This window comes from Miniopterus natalensis, chromosome 1, assembly GCF_054644295.1.
Source record: "Miniopterus natalensis isolate mMinNat1 chromosome 1, mMinNat1.hap1, whole genome shotgun sequence".
Classification (NCBI taxonomy): domain Eukaryota; kingdom Metazoa; phylum Chordata; class Mammalia; order Chiroptera; family Miniopteridae; genus Miniopterus; species Miniopterus natalensis.
In genome coordinates this window covers 17,867,660-17,885,213 of record NC_142081.1, presented here as the reverse complement: position 1 = coordinate 17,885,213, position 17,554 = coordinate 17,867,660, and the positions used below count along the sequence as shown (strand labels likewise).

Sequence of the window (17,554 nt, the reverse complement as noted above, 5' to 3'; positions counted from 1 at the left end):
TCTCAGGCATCCCTTCAATTTCAGGTCAAACTATTTTCTTGAAGCAACTTGAACCCTAGCTTTGCAGCAGCCTCTTCTCCCTCCCCACAGAAAGCCCTTGATCCCTCCTCTTTGCTTTATCTTTGCAGCTCTAATGAGCAGAGACTACTTCCCCTGTTCTCTATCCTTCCCTCAGTTACCTGCTCTTGTAGCTCTGGGTCCTGGGTTACAACATTTTCTAACCCTTGGAGTTGACTTCTTCTCTAAAAACATTGTCTCTTTCACAGTCACTGTGTAGTGTCCCTATTGTGGCATTGCCAGCCTCCCATGCTGGGCCATCCCATGCCCTCTCGACATATCACCTTGCAGCCACGTTGCCTCTTCTTGGATGACTTTTATATAGGACAACAAGCATCTGGGTTGGGTGAGAGAATCACATTGGCAAGGGCTTTGCTTTGCTCTGCACTGAATATCAAGCTTCTAGCAGAGTTCTCTGCTGTACGAGTAGGTTAATAATGCTTATTGAGACAATAAATAATTACACAAGTGCAATGTAGTTGACTCCAAACCTGGTATCTCCTAAAACTCACATAGGAATTTACAGCATAGCTAACATGCAACACATTCATAGCAAAACCATGGCTTGGGTAATTGGGAAGATGAAGGGAACAAAAAGCTGTGATGTTTTGCATGTGGCCTGGTAAACAGCCGTGTATTCCAGCCACCAGGGCTGTGGATCCTGTCTTTTTTCACAGGCCCTGTGTGTGCCGGTGTGTCCTGTGCTCACTTGGGAGGTTTCAGCACCACGGATAGAAGCGTCGAGTTTCCTTTTATCTGTAACTCACTGCACAGCAGGATGAAGGAATAATCAGGGTTGGGGGCAGGGCTCTGAACCACTGTGGTGGAAATTAGCCCTTTTAGCAGAAGAAACTTTACCTGGAGCCTTTTAATCCCCATTTTCCTTGGCAGAATTGCATTTTCAGCTGCTAAGCACTTAGTCTTCTACAGGTTGGTTTTTCAGGTGGTGGAGAATGGGGAGGGTTTACCATGGAAACTGATGTCTTCTGAGCTTGACACCCAGAGGAACCACCAGTGGTGGGTGGCCCTGCTGGTGGCTGAGGTGTCTCTTATGCTGGGCATGGCCCTCACCCAAGCAGCCAAGTGCAGGTAGGAAGTAGGCCCAGTTGTTCAGGGAGCACTGCGTTTAGGATCCAACCTGAGGGCATCCTAGTGCCAGAGCAAACATTAGAAAAATTAGTAAACTCTGCCAAGATTTAACTGGTGGAATATAATATACACACTTGTGATGATAAATTCTTTGCAAATTTTCAGGTTTTACTGTATTTGGTTCTAAAACCCAAAAGCTGACTGACTAACTCTCAGTCCATTTTAAATGCTTTTTAAGGACAAGGTGATACACCCTCCCCACCTCTGCCTTTCCTAAGGACTCCTTTTGTCTTCTCCTTAGCTATATTCAAATGCAGAGTTTTACAAAAGCACATCAAATGGCCCTTTTATTGGGGGGGGGGTGTCCTCTCATTCTGGAGCCTTTGAGTAGACTTACTTTTATTTATTTCCTAAATTTGATGCCCTTGCACCATTTTCATGAAATGCCTTTAATTTTTGCAATTTGTCTCTTTATTTTTGCCCCATTTCTCACCATCACACACAAATCTGAGCTGGCCCCTTCTCATGGAAATAGATGTCCTGAGCTCCTTTGGTGAGGAAGCTCAGGACAGGGCCTGGTGGAGATTAGCCAAATGTCAGAGCTGGCCTGCTCTTTGGCCTGTGCCTAGGAGCAGATATAGGTGGATATCTCTGCAAGTGTCCCAGATTCAAAAAATCAGAGTGAGTTTTTTTTTTTTTCTACACTAATTTCATGTCAATTTTCTCCTTAGTGTCCAATTGCTATAATCATAAAATCAGAGGTATCTCAGGCTGGGCATTTGCACACCACAATAATAATCACTAACACTAAGGCTTCCCGATGGAAGGGTAGAAGCAGAAATTTTGCCTGAACCACAAATTTCCTCATAACGTTGGCTCGAGAGGAGATTCAGGGTTTACACAGGGACCTACATGTTTTGTTTTTTTAACAAAAGGGCTCCTCACAGAGCTCAGATACTTTCTGCTGTCCATCTGCTCATGTGCGAGCTGAATCCGAGTGCCCTTTCTTTTGACGCTTGTGCTAGTGCCGCCTGTTGGCCTTTCAGCGCCTGACGTGGTATTTGGATCCCTCCATGAGATCCGGAGGAGTTCCATTAGGTGGTAGACAACGACCAGAGGCACACAGACTTCTCTGAAATGCTTACTGTCTTTCTATCCTTAGGAAAACTATGGACATCTTGAAATTCTATTTTATGCTTCATTTCAAGAAGGTGAATCTTGGGGGGGTGGGGAGGTTTTATATATGTGGACATGGTCTCTCTTATGCTAGCTGAGAATGCTAAAATGAAGGACTCTCCTTCTACTCTTTGGGGCGGGCCTAAATACATCCCACTGTAAATGATCACCCTCAGCTCACCCTAAGATACTACTTGTCTCCCCTCCCTGCTCCCAGTTAACTACGGTAGCGAGTGTTTGTCATGCCGAGGCTCAGAAGGGGGCCAGAGCAGCTACGGCACAGGCATAGAGACACCATGAGAACAGGAAGAGCTCATGAGCATGGAAACACTTTTGCATTTTGTATAAATAATCATCCTACAACAGGCTTTTATGTGCATCCAGTCACTTTAGATCTTCATTATAACCCTGTGGGGCGGTAAAGGTTATCTTCAACCTCAGCGGGGCTCTCGGCATTTTCATTCAGCTTTACTACTTTGTGGTGATCTCTCCATCCGCTGTCTTCAGTGATGGTCCCAAAATGTCACCACCGTCCTATTTTCCATATTCATTGGAAAACCTGGCTTCTAAATCCTGGAGAAAATGGATGCTGTGTTGTGGTCGCTCCTTCAGTTCCCCAGCCCTCTTTTCCTTGCAGGCTTTCTTTCTGATTCACTTTCATGCCCTTTCCTTCAGGTTTAGAGGTTCCTTCTCTGGTTCAAGTCTTGTTTCTTTCTTCTGTCTCCCCATCCACCCGCATGCCCAGTGGTCTCCCGCCTCTTCCCCTCTGCTTGGCTCCATCCTATCAGCTTAGAGTGGCCCTTCGCGTGCCCCTGCCTGACAAATCTCTCCCTCGACCACATATCCCTTGAGCTCCCGTCTTGCTTTCTTCTTGGTTCTTTCCCACCCACACCACCATTCATTACCTAACTCACTGAAATCTGAATTCTCTTCCCCCCCCAGATCCAATGAATCTTCATTACGCCAATGATTTATCTTCTCACCACACTTGTTATTCTCCCAATATTTGCCATTTCTGAATGTGGCACCGCTGGCATCTAGCTAGTTAATCCAGAAACTTCACCTGCGCCTTTCACATCTCTTACGACTAACCAAGCTCTACTTATTATTTCTTCCTCCGTAGCTCTCAATTCTTTTTCTCTCTGTTCCTACTACCCCCACCTAGGTTCAGATCTATGTAGTTTGCCATCCCACTGCATCGGCCTCCTAACGGATGTCTCTTCTTCCAGTCCTTATATTCAAGTCCTTCCTCCACACCACTAGAGTGCATCCTTTGACATACTCTACGTAAAGCGCAAAGCAGGCCTGGTTAAAACTCCTGTTACCTCCCTGTTGCCTATGGGATAATGTCGAATTCTATTCACAAGGCCCTCCGCAATACGCCTACCAACCTTCCAGCCTTTTGTCCCTGCCAGTCCTTACCTTACTCTTTCCCCTTCAGCGACGCCCAGTTGTTGGTATTTAAAACATTGTCTCTCAAGCCTATGGGTTGCTTGGGTTTTCCCTTTTGCCAGTATCGGCCTTTCCATATCTGCTCATCTTTTAAGGATCAGCTCAGGCGTCATCTCTCCAGCAAGCCCTCCCTGACGTATCTTTCACTCTTTCCTTATCACACCAAGTTACTTACTCTCCTTTCTGTTGGCAGAAAATGCTGTGATATAGCCACCGTTGCGCTCGTCACACTGAATTACGATGATTTGTTCCTGCTCTTGCTTTCTTCAGTATGTTCCATATTTTCTCAGCACATCATTTGCATCTATAGCACCGAGCAGAGTTCTTGACATACAGGAGGTGCTAAGAGATGCAAGTTTAATACATTTAGGCCAAATTTAGAGCAGGCTTGAAAAAAAAAAAAAAAGAAATCAGCCCTTTTTTCCATGTAAGGGGGGATTTGGGGTGCAGTGAATTTAGAAAGTCTTGGAGATAGTTTTTGTAGCTTATGTGCCCCAATTGTGGAAATTCTGATGTAAACTAAGTGACTTCTAGACAGTATCTAGCTATTTGTACCACTGGGAGGTAATGAAGCAACATGGAGCTGACCTCTTTTTCTGTATAACGTGGAGGCTTTTAAACTTCTGATGCTTTTTTCTATTGAAACTGAGCTCAATAAAAAGAAATGTTCACCTACAATAATGACTATAGATAAATGCTGACAGCTGGGAGAGAGTGTCAATCGCGGATGTCAGGGGATCTGTGAAGGCCACAGTGAATTTGATACAAATGCAAACTTTATAAAGTAAGATTTTAGAGATTGTCACAATCACGTTCAGAAATGAGAGTGACATGTGCACGTGAGTGGGCGCTCAGTCCATAAACAACGCCTGTAAGGCAATGAGGAACAGAGGTGAGGCGGAGCGCAGCCGCTGGCTCTCTTTTCTTTACCTTAGTTTCTGGATCCTATTTCCTTTGGGTCATTGGCAAGGCATCCTTCAGAGCCCTGGTATGTCTTCTCTTTCTCTTTCAAATGTAAGTTCCAAGCCAGATCCTGGTGGAGGATTCTGAGGGGGTCCATCCCTGGGCCACATTCCTACGCAGCATTTCGGGGCTACATTTTCCTTTTATGGAGGGTGGCATCTCTGCGTCCCACTAGGAGCCCTACACTCTCCTCTTTCCTTTTCTTTGATGCCCCCAGGAATGGGCGCTCTCCAGCCCGTCTGCATGCAGTGTGTCCTGTGGCAGACAGGCCGTTCCCCGTGCTTCTGGTGATAATGGTTGTTTGTGCGTTAACAGTGCATTAACAGTTCACTTTAAAGGTTAGTTTACCCGCCCATCCCCGTACGTGTGTGTACTCACATGAATGCAACAAACAGGGCAGACCTGATTGTCGCTTTGTTATAAGCAAAGAACATCTAATCACAATAAAGCACATTTAATAATTGAATATAATGAGCAAATTAGAGCAGTAATGCAAGGAAATGAGAGCCGATTCATTGAATTTGTCTTATCTTTTAATTGAAAAAGAAGTTCCTCTCCTTTTTCCCTGAAGTAGAGTGAGAGTCACCACTGGGCTGCCGCCCCCGCCGGCGAGGCCACATCAGCAGGTGAAGGTGCCTGACGTTCCGCCTCCCTGATGTTTACTGGGAGTCCTGGGGGGGGGGGGGGGAGAAGGGGAAAGAGCAGTTGAATTTGGGGCTTAGTTTTACTCTGGATTATACAGCAGGCAGGTTTGGCAGAGCCCATAGCAGCCGCCCACCCATTCGTACCTGTGTTATTCTTACGATTATGCAGCGACATCGTTTAATGATCAAAAGCCAGAGCTTTGTTGTTAGAAAGACCTGATTTCTGGTCCCAGCTTTGTCATTTTACTAGTTTGTGGTTTTAGGAAGCTACTCAAGTTGTTGAAGATTTAGCTACTCTAAGTGTACAAGTGTGCCCATCACATGGTCTTTGTGAAGGAAGCTAGTGCTCATTCAGTGGCTGGCACAGGTAGGGTGCCGTGAATATTCTTGGAGAAAAAGGGGGGAAAGAAGCCACTAAGATGCTCAGGGTAATATAATGCAGTAGAAAGAGGGCGGTTTAGACATCTGAGTCCTGTATCCATTTCTTACTAACTGTGTCAGGTTCGATAAGGCAGCTGGAACTTTGAGCACCATCACTTTCCAAATCTATGAAAAAAGGGGGCAGGGACATTAACTCTTTTTGATAGGACAGTCCTGAGGATTAAATCAGAAAATGTCTGTGTAAGTGCCTAGTTGCCAAGTGCCCTATCTTGCTGTTGGCAGGGGCTAACTAAATGCTAATTGTGGTGGTGTGTGTGCTACTGATGTGGGATTGAGCTTGCCCATGATTTGTGCTATTTCCAAGTGACTTTTTTTAATGGTATGAACCCCAGTGTCCTCTTCTGCTCCAAGTTCCCATCAGATGCATGACTCCTAAACCTTTAGAGCAAAGTTTGATGCCGGAGGGAGTGCCTCACTGGATAGCAGTTGCTGTCGGAGCCCCTCCCTTATCCTTACCACAGAAGTGCCCACCAGCCCAACTTCTACCAGCACATGCATTGCTCTGCCTGGGGGTTCTTTCTTGCCATTGGACCCCACTTGTGTCCTGTGCTGTCGCCAGAAGTGCAGAGGAATTATGGGCTCCTTCTCCAGCATCCCTCAACCAATGACTGGTGGTGTCTTCCCTGGGTCCTAGACTTGCTCAGTGAGTTTAAGAGTTCCATTCGTCCTTAGTGATAACTGGCTTAAGAATGCATCTCATATTGGCTGCTATCTCATCCTTGCATCATACATCCTACAAGTAAATTACCTGAACTTCAATCCTGGTCTCAGAGTTTGCTTCTGAAGAAATACACAGCTACCCCAACAAGCCAGCCCGGTGGTTCTTATGGGGAATTGTATATATCGATCTTGATACCGGGATTATTACTGCAGGGAGCTGGTTGTAGCCGAGCTAGTTCTGCCTGGTCGGAGGATTAATGTGTAGGTTGTAATAAAAACGAGTGGGGGTAATTGAGTCTTTTCTAAAATGATACCTGTCTGAATACCTGTCAATGGGCTTAGGTTGGTAGGGGTCATGAGAACGTTATTTGACCTTCTCTGTCAGAAGGATGTTGTGGGTTTAAAAATAGGAGTGGGTGAAAGAGGGCCAGCACACTGATTCCAGGGCTAAACTTGGGGCTTGAATTATTCTGGGGAAGTCTGGCTGCCTGGTTTAAGGTGATCTGTATGTTTAGGATTAGCTGAGGGGTTCTCCCTGGGAAGGTGGAGACAATCTGGTCAGATGTCTATTTATTATAATCTTTCTAAATTTGGTCAACTGGGGTCATATAGTCATGACCTGAGGTCATGAATGGGCTCACAGGATCATGAACCTCCGATATTCTCCACAAAACTCCATGTTTATGTGCATTTTTTTTTCTGGGAAAGAAATCATGAGCTTTTAGATTTTAATAGGGGTCCTCAACATATTGAAAACCACACAAACATGGTGTCTAGTGTCAGTGCTAAGCATTATCTGAAGGAATGCTTTTGAGCACTGATCATATCAACTGTAACAATGTGTTCCTTGGGGACCCAGGGGGGCTCAGGCCTGGATCTTTGGGACCCAGAACTTAACAGTTGCCTCATGGGGCATTAACTTTCTTACATATCCAGGTCTGCTCATATGCCCTGCAGGCTCCTGCAGGTTCCCCACATGCTTGTGGCAGAGAAGTCCCAGGGCACAACATGAGCAATACCCGATGCAGCTGAGGCCAAGGGCTGTAGCTTACACTTCAGCAGAACTGTTTGCAGGAGCAGTCGCTGGAGTGTAAGGTGAGCAGAGAGGAGGGGAGGCAGGCCACAGGAGGTATCTGATAGACCTCCATGCTAGCGTCTCCCCTCACTGAGAGCACGTCATCTTAACATTGTTGGCACACATGGATCATAAGGATGAGGAAACTGCAGAGCTGAACTTTATAATCAGGAGAAGTACATTCCCATGGGCTAGTGAGTGAGTCTCAAATAGTCCTGTGGTTATGTGGGGTGTGTAGTGGAATCCTGTTTTTACAAACAAGTAAGTTAGGGCTCACAGAGGCTAACTGTGAGGATTGACCAGGGTCCTGTAGGTAGTTCACTGTGGATGGGACCCATTTCTTCTTTCTTCAAAGCTTCCCATGATATCATTCTGCTCTCCAGCATCACAGCGTCGGAAAAGACAAGCATTCAGAGAAAGATGTGCTGCTGGGGGCTCCATAATTTCACCATCTCCTTGGGAGGATACACATGTATGACCTGCCAGATCTGCTTTTGTAACATTTTATTTTCAATCACAGTTTACATTCAATATTATTTTGTATTAGTTTCAGGTGTATAGTATAGTGGTTAGACAATCACAGACGTTAGAATGTGTTCCCTCGATATTTCCAGAGCCCACCTGGCACCATATATACAGTTATCACGATGTGATTGACTATATCCCCTATGCTGTACCTTACATCCCCATGACTATTTTGAAGCTACCAATTTGTACTTCTTAATACTTTCACCTTTTTCACCCAGTCACCCAAACCCACTCCCCTCTGGCAACCATCAGTCTGTTCTCTGTATCTATGAGTCTGTTTCAATTTTGTCTGTGTGTTTTGTTTTTTATATTCCACATATAAGTGAAATCATATGGTATTTGTCTTTCTCTGACTGGCTTATTTCACTCAGCGTAATGCCCCCTAGATCGGTCCACACTGTCACAAATGGTGCGATTTCATTCCTTTTCATGGCAGAGAAGTACTCCATCTTATTTTTGGCCCACACCTTTATCCACTTGTCTACCGATGGGCGCTTGGGTTGCTTCCGTATCTTGGCTATTATAAATAACACTGCAGTGGACACAGGGCTGTGTATATTCTTTCGAATTACTGTTTGGGGTTTCTTCAGACATATACCCAGAATGGAATTGCGGAGTTACAAGGCAGCTCCATTTTTAAGCTTTAGAGGACCTTCCTTACCGTTTTCCACAGTGGCTGCACCAGTCTGCACTCCCACCGACAGAGCGCGAGGGCGCTTCCTGTTCTCCACACCCTCGCCAGCACGGGCTTGTTGATTTATTGATAGTCATCCTGACAGGTGTGAGCTGATATCTCACTGTGGTTTCAATTTACATTTCTCGGATGGCCTGCCAAATCTTAACCCGAAGGACATTTGGTTTCCAGCTGGTTTGATCTACGGCATGAGCAGAGGTGACAGCAGAGAGGTGACTGGGGAGAGGTGACTCAAGAGGCTGCGGGGGGTTTCTGGGCGTAGGTGTTGGGCTCCCAGACTGGCAGCTAAGCATGCTTTTCCTGTTGCACTGTCACAGGCTGCGGCGGAGCCGAGTTGATTTAAAAACTCATTTCCATTGTTTTCTCCCTTAGTGATAGTTTTAGATGTTGATTTATTGGCATTGCTATAGATGCGATTTCACCCTGCTGATACCATTGAACTGGTTTCTCTCTTGCACAAATTAGAGGGAAGGCGGAGAGTCTGGGAGAACCAGGATGGACAGGAGCCACGGGCTGCACTGCTAACAGGAGTCAAAGAAAGCATGTGCTGGGGAGGAAGGTCTCTAAAACTAAGCCCAGGAGATATTCCTCCTCCCAGCAGTGAGAACCCTGTGGCTGCAAGTAACAGGATCCAATGCAACAGGGAATATTCTGGGACACTAGAGACTAGCTAAATAAGAGCTTCAACTGTTTCCTTCCTCCCTTTCACCTCTCCCTCTCACTCTTTCTCTTGCTTCCAAGTCTTATTCCTTAATTTATCTTTTGCATAAACACACATTTTTACAGAAATGAATAAATGAGATGATTTAATCAATATTTTTCTAAGTGTACTCTTTTCTTTGATTTTTGCTTGATTCCCCCCTGCTCCGTTTTTCCTATATTCGCCCCCTAACTCCACTCCAAGAGAGTTCTCACTAATAGCCTATTATATACCCCGCCACATTTTTCTCGGTACTCATATAACTTATACATATAGGCATATACACGTTTTTCAGGTCAGTGTTTTATAGAATAGGATATTACATGCTTATTTAGCATCTCAATTTCCTTTCTAGAGAACATTTTATTGTGAAATGAAGAATAAATACAGAAGTGTTTTAAAAATATATTTATATGGTTTTAAAGTATAGTGAAGCAAATATTCGTGGTGTACCTACCCCCTGGATTAACAAACAGAAGATTACCAGGCCTTAGAACATGCCTGTGTGCCCCTCGGCAATCCCTTCTTACTGGTGCCCTGGAGATCATCATGAACCTCAGAGGAACCCGTCCTCTGCTTCTCTTACCCATTTTGTTTTTCTCGCACAAATCCCTCAATGTCAAGAGCTCTACAGTCAGACGAATTTCAGAGAAAGTGTGGGGGTGGGGTGTGGGGTGGGGAGAGGTTAATCAAAGAACTTAGATGCATATATACATGACCTATGGACAAAGACAATAGTGTGGAGGAGACCTGGGAGGTGGGGCAGGGTGGATGCCAGGCAGAGGGGATCAGTGGGGGGGAAAAAGGGGACATCTATAACATTTTCAACAATAAAATAATAAAATTAAAAAATTAAAGGAAAGAGAAAATTTATATTGCTCACAATTTCAAAGCTTACATAAGTTAGGTATTAACAGTAGGACAATGTATTTTAAAATCTTTAATATGAATGTGTACATGTTAACTATAGGATCATTATTGTTGTGAAGTATCTTTTAAAAACGAATATGCATTCAATTTTTTCATGTCCATACATATGAATCTACATTAAAAACAACAGAGGTGGAGCTCTAGTTGACTCTTTTAAAGGGGTGCATAGTATTCCACTGTGAGGGTGATTTACGTAGGTGGTATTCTGGTAGTGATTATAATTTTCTTTCCAGCTTTTTAGTCTACTGTATACAATGTTGCAACACCCTCCTTGTTCCTTGGCATTGGTGCTTTTATCTCTGGGTGTAGTCCAGGAGTGGGACTGATAAAGAGGAGGGGATGTGTATTTCATGATGTTTTCCAAACATGGTAACACGTGGTAAGTGTTACCTCCAGCACTATATGAGAGCACCCTTTACACACACCCCGGATAGTGACAGGAACTGTTGTGTGTTTTTAAAAATTGTGCTGGTCTGAAGAGTGTTAAGTGATATTCCATCATTATTTTAATTGCATTTCTCAGACTATCAATAAATCTGGGCATCTTTGCTTGTTTGTAGGCCATTTAGCTGAGCACTTCTGTGAAGAGACTAATCATGGCTTTTGCTCATTTCTTCAATAGAGATGTTTGTCTTGTTGTTGTCTTTGAGGCTCTATTACTTATTTACTTTGTTTAGGGTATATTTTGCTATCAAATGTGTTTACTTAAAACATTTTTTTATTGATTTTTTTTTTTCCGAGAGAGAGAAACATCAGTTTGTTGTTCTGTTTACTTATGCATTCATTGGTTGATTCTTGTATGTGCCCGGACCAGGCAGGGATCAAACCTGCAACCCTGTTGTATCGGGATGATGCTCTAACCAACTGAGCTACCTGGCCAGGGCAAGTGTGTTACATTTTTATGTAGTTAAATGTCTGTTTTTTTATGTTATAGCTTCTGGGTCTCTAGTCTTGGTAGAGAATGTTTTCCCCATCCCCATCTCTAAAGAGTGTGATTAGTGTTTTAGATTGTCAAAATATAAAAAAAAAAAAAAATTGGCTTTACTTTTTACATTTAAATTTTAATCCACCTGGAAATTTATTTTTGTGTTTAGTGTAAGCTGGGGGGTTTCCATTAGTGTAAGCTGGGGGGGGGGGGTCTTTCTAATGGTTATCATAATAATAGCTAACACTTATTGAGTGTTAACTATGCTTTGCACTGTTACATAGGCACTTAATATGTATTATCTAATTTAACTCTTGTTCTTCACAACTCTAAGACATACATTTTCTTATGCATACCCATTTTCCAGATGAGGAAAATGAGGCCTAGAGATTCATTTACCTGCTGTGGCAGGTAAAGTGGTGAAACTGGGATTTAAACCCAGGGAATCTGGCTTTGAAGTCCATGTTCTCACTACTGGGCTTCTTGCTTGGCTAACTAGTGAGTCAGGACTATTTATTAAATAATGCATTCTTTCCCACTGAATTGTATTACTTCTTTTGTCATTTATTAAATTCTCATCTAGACCAAAGTCCACTTCTACATTCTCTCTTCTGTTCCCTGATCTATTTGTCTTTCTTATAATCATTCCATATTGATTTGATTATAGTAGCTTTGCAATGTCTAACATCTTATATAGTCAGGTCCTCCCTCCTTGATGTTCTTTTTTCATTCATTTATTGACTATTTTCAGACATTCATTCTTCCATATAGAATTTATGTTCACCTTCTTCAATTAAAATAGCTGATGGATTCTAATTGAAATTGTATTTAATTAATATAGTAATTTTGGGACAGTTGGCATGTTTATGTTAAGTGTTACCACTTAAAATAGTATGCTTTTCTCTTCAGATATTATTTTATAGTTTCCAATAAGATTTTGTACTTTTCTTTGTGTTGGCCTCTGCATTTTTTAAATAAAATTTATTCATTAATATTTTAAAGTGTTTATTGATATTGCAAATAAAATATTTTTCTCATTTCTATTTTTTTCTGATTACTGGGGTAGAGAAAAAGTATTGATTTTGTATATTTTATATGCGATGAGTATGAAGAAAACTATAATATAATCCATTTTATGAACTAATTAAAAAGGAAAAAATGATTATATCAAAGGGCTGAAACAGCATTTGATAAACCTCAGCAGCCATTATTAATAAAATCTAGTAAAATGGAAATAAAGGATGATTGCTTAGCTACATAAAGATTATTTACTAAAAGCAACAGCTGATCTGACAAACATGGAAATCATGTCAGTTAAAATCAGAAAGTAGCCCTGACCCGTGTGGCTCAGCTGGTAGGGCATTGTCACGTGCACCGTGCACCCACAGGTTGCCCATTGGATTCCTGGTAGGGGCACAGGCAAGGGGTGTGGGCTTGATCCCCAGCAGGGGCCGTGCAGGAGGCAGCCAACCAATGTTTCTCTCCCTCTCCCCTCCTCTCTCTTTAAAAAAATAAAAATAAAATCAGAAAGTATTCAGGGATGCCCATGTTACAAAAATAAACATTACCTTTCCTAGAACCTCCAAGGTAATAAAACAAGAAAATAAAATAACTCGTAAAAACATCAGAAAAGAAGTTAAAAATATCTCTTTGCTGATGCCATCATCTTCTATCAAAAAGTTTAAGCAATTCTAGTAAAAACTTGCTGACTGGGTAAGATAATTTGGTAAATTGGACGGCGATAAGCTAAGTGTATAACATCAATAATTTTCTCTATTCTATCAAAAATTAACCATGTTTAGGTCTCTAGATTCAGATTCCAGAGAGGAAGCACATGATTGCTTAGCTTGGGTCACTTCCTACCCTTGGCTGGGGAGATGAAAGCTCCTCGGGACTCCCACTAGCCTCTGCTCCATGGAACAAAGGTGGTTCCTCAAGGGGAAAGATTTGAGGATCAGATATTTTTTTTTAATAAGCTGTAATAGATTTTATGTTTTTTATTCAGAGAAGCCAGGTCCAACCTTACCAGTTCTATCCTCTTACCAAGAGGATGCTTTGCCTTCTTCACTGCCTCAACTCTACGTGGTACCCAGGACCACACCACACACCCAGCAAGCGGGTCGGTGTTCATCCAAACAAACCCATTTTGAGTTCTCAACTTTACGCCTTTGCTGTTGCTACTCCCTTCTCCAGAATGCCCCTCCTCCCCCAGTCACTCGCTAGCTTGCACTTTTTAAGCTTCAGCTCAGGGGTCCCCTCCTCCGGGAAGCCTTTCCTGAGCCCACGCTTCCCGGCTATGCTAGATGTTCCCCACAGAACTGCCACAAACACCCTGCGCGCCTCAAGCTTACCCCGTGGATTCAGATAATTATCGGCTCGTGTGCCTGTTGCCTGCATTAGGCTGTCAGGGCCTCGTCAGTGTGCCCGGCTTCCAGAGCACTGGGTGGTACACAGGTGACCCCCGCGAGTATTTTCTGAATAAATGAATAAATGTATGAATGACCTCAGCAGTGTTGTGTGAGCAGTGATGTCGGTCATATCTTTTTATAAATTGCTATCTAATTTTACCTTTTCCCTCCTAATTCCATTAACCTCGCAGCTCTTGTCTCTGAATGAGGTGAACTTTTAGACCGTAATACATTTCTCTCCTGCCTCCTGGGCCTTCTCCTTCTCTTTCATATGTTCCTTCTGATCTTGCTTGAATGTCAAGCTGCTCCCACTGCCTCTAACTTACCACCCTTACTCTCCTTGTTAGACAATTTAGTAAAATAAGAACCTCTAGGAATCCTTCAACCCACTTAAGAGGACTCCTGGAGGACAAGCTGGAGCTGGTGCTGCAAGCTGCTACCTCCATGACCTTCTCTCTTTCTTGGTTTCCCCCTGACAGGTCCCCTTTTTTCATTCTTGGTGCAACTTAGGTGTTGGTGCCCCAAAGGAAACTGCCTTCTAAAGTCACTCACACTCAATTATTAGGGAAGTTCAAGTGACAACTCTTTTGATGGTCATTGAGTTTTAAAAGAAAACCACAGGGATAGTAAAAAAAAAAAAATCTCATGCCAGAACTTCAGGTATGGATCAATTGAGAGGATATTTTGGGTGAGCAGGCCATTATTAGTAAGGTTCAACTTGCTCTATGGAAGGGACTGAGAGCTCTGCTTGGGATGCCTGAGGACAGCCTTGCATGGCATGGGGTTAGACTGGAGGAAGCACAGGACATCTGGAGGAGGAGACTTAGGGGACAAATCTAAGCTTCACTCATATACCAACTCTGAGACCTGAAGTATTTCATGGGGCCTCTCTGAGCCTCAGAGTTCGTATTCATAAAATGAGGACCACAGTACATATCTTACCTGCATTGTTAGTCTGAAACACATGAGACAGAAGATGTAATGTCTTTAGGCTTCAGTACAGTGCAACGGTGGCGCATCAGGGTTGCAGGTCTGATTGGTTGGGGCACAAACTCTGGGCCCGACACTAATTGTCAATGACCTTGTGTAAGTTTAACCTCTGAGAGCTTCCATTCCTCTATTCACATAACGAGGGTCACACAGCACCTCTCCCCTAGGGCGGTTAAAGATGACATAATCTACATGAGAACCCGTACCTGGGTGGCACGTGGCACTCAGGCGCAAGGTTCTCATCGTTCAAGGTACAGAGCAACTGACGCAAATGTAGGGCCCGCGTCACCGGAGAAGGGCCCGCCTAAGCCTCTTTGGCTTTAGCTGAAGGCTCAAGACCTGGGCTGTCCCTCTCTCTGAGGGGACCTATGGAACGGAACCCCAGTTCCAGGGTACCCTCTTCCTTATGTCCGTGTGCTCTCGCTCTTTTGCCCCCTTCCCAGTGCAAATGCAGAATGTGGCCTACCGATTTCCACAAGAACTTCCACCCCCGCTTTTCCTCTTCTCTTCTATTTTCCCTTCCTCTAACCTTCTGTCCCTCCCCCGGCCCTCTTTCCCCCCTTCCCTCCTCCTATCTTCTCTGTCCCCTTCTACTCTCTCCCACCCCCTCCCTGAAGCTCCCCCCTTCCTTCCCTAGAGCTCCCACTTCTCCATTTTCTATAAATGGACCTTTCAAAGCATCTCTTGGTTTTAACAAAGGCAAGCATCCCTAAGAAAAAAAAATTCATTCCAGCAGCTAAGGGGGTACCATTTTCTCCCCATTATAGAATATTGGGGCTGGAAGTGCCCTGAGATCAAGTAGCTCAGAGGTTCTGGGCGTGGCTGGTTGATGATGGTACCCTGGGTGGCATTAAAAGGCCAGGCCCTCCCCTCGGTGATACAACATCAGAGGGTCAGTGTTAGGACGTGGAATGATATTTGTGTGGGGTACCCCAGAATACATTCATTTTAATTCAGGAAGACTTGGGTTTCAGTCCCAATTCCACCACTTACTGACGGAATCGTCTTGGTTGAACTGCTTAAACTTCCGGAGCCTCAGTAATATCTGTTAGATGTGGAAAATACCACCTTCCTCAAAGAAGGAGCAGCAATCGGCAGGTTGGTCAGCACAGAGTGGGTGTTAACAATCAGTACAGTGTCCTGATGACCCCTCTAAGCACACAGGATGGTGATACAGGACGGGGGCCTGAGCACCCCGTGCCTTGTACTCACCTCAATCAGCACCATCTTCCCCACTCAGACCCCCACCCAGCCGCCTCCTAACTCGGTCAGAAGTTCTAGACCCTGGCATCAAGTCAGGAAAGAAACAGAAACAGCATTCATTGTGGATTCACTTCCTTGGGACTATTTCCATTGCTCTCTGTGACAACCCTATGAAGTACGTACTCTTACTGTTTTTAACCACATTGTCGGTAAAATGTAGGCAGAGCTTTCCTTTTCTTTTCTCCCTCCCTCCCTTCTTTTTTTTTGGGCTACTATGTGCAAGTCTGGATCTTTTACCCCATCCCTTGTCTAGTTTTTAGATCTCAAATAAGTACCGAGGGGTCTTGGATTCACTTTGATCGTAAAGCATGGAGCATCTAATTTGGAAGTGCCAGCAGCCAGAGTGAGGAGCCCCGAGAATGAAAACTGTGAACTTGAGACTTTCTGGGGTTCATTTCCACCTGCTCATTGAAACACCTGAACACTGGCCGCTGATCTCTGCTGCAGTCCCCCCTCATTTCAAGACCTGCTCTTTTCAAGGGTCTGGAGGTTGGGTTTGTCTCCCAACCTTAGCTCCAGAAGCTTCATTGCTCCCCTCTCGGGGGGCGAGCTTCGTTGCCCCCCTTTCAGAGTTGTAGAAAAGGCCTCTCTGTTGACAAGAATCCACAGAGATTATGCATCCATGAGAGGCTTGAGTAGGAGGAACATTTGTGATTTCATGGTAACAAAGTTCCAATTTTCGTTAAGTCCTGGGAGTTGAGCTGCTTTGTCACAAGTTCTGTATTTCTACCCCTCCACCCTCCCAGCCCATTTATCTAAATTTCAATCTTTCTCTTTCTTCATGGCCCATTTAATTTTATCTTTAAACTCCTGGTCCAAATAACCCTCCGAGTTAGCTGTGCCCATAGCAACTGGCTTGTTAACTCTTTCTACCAGCCAATAAGGCTGTGGCGGGGAGGAGTAGACGCAGCCTCCTTGGGATTTATCAGGGTTGGAAAGAGAAGGGAAAAGACACGCATAACATTTCAAAAAAAAGGCCCAGAGCGGCAGGGAGAAAGAGCGTGTGGACGGAGATGCGGGTGCACTTCGCTGGGAACAGATTGCCCAACAGGCAGGTGGGTGGCAGGGAATAAAAATAACCGGCCAGTGACCAAGCCTTCGTTTTCTCTGCGACACGCAAACACTTTAGGAAGATATTGAAACTGCTAATTTTGTTGGCACGTTGACACCTCCTCCTAATTAATGAAGGTCCTGTTAGGAGGACAACCTAGCTGCTCCCAGACAAAGTGAGGAGGGAGAGCCCGCGGCACTGACTTTGCTGGGCAGTCACTGAGCAGGGCGCCCTGGGTGCGAGGTTCTCCCCCGGGCCAGCTGGAGCAGGCGCCTCCCGGGCTCGGGGCCTGGGTTCCTGGCTCCGCGTGCTCGCTGCTGCCCTCGCTGGTCTACAGGGTAGAGGCAGGGCCCGAAACAGGCTGCGTGTGGCCCGGATGGGCTAGAGGGAGCTGTGTGCAGGACTGAGCCCCAGAATCCCACCTGCAAAGGAAAAGAAGTGAAATTCCTATGGCATCGACGTGCTTTGTCTAAAGGACAGCTGTGAGGGTTCATGAGATCACAGATAT

At 44.5% G+C, this 17,554-nt stretch overlaps 1 protein-coding gene across 5 annotated transcripts in view; it reads left to right on the top strand.

Annotated features, from left to right (window-relative positions):
* NRXN3 (neurexin 3) overlaps nt 1-17,554 on the top strand; it is a 1,308,313-nt gene that overhangs the window by 225,098 nt on the left and 1,065,661 nt on the right. The window lies entirely within an intron of this gene.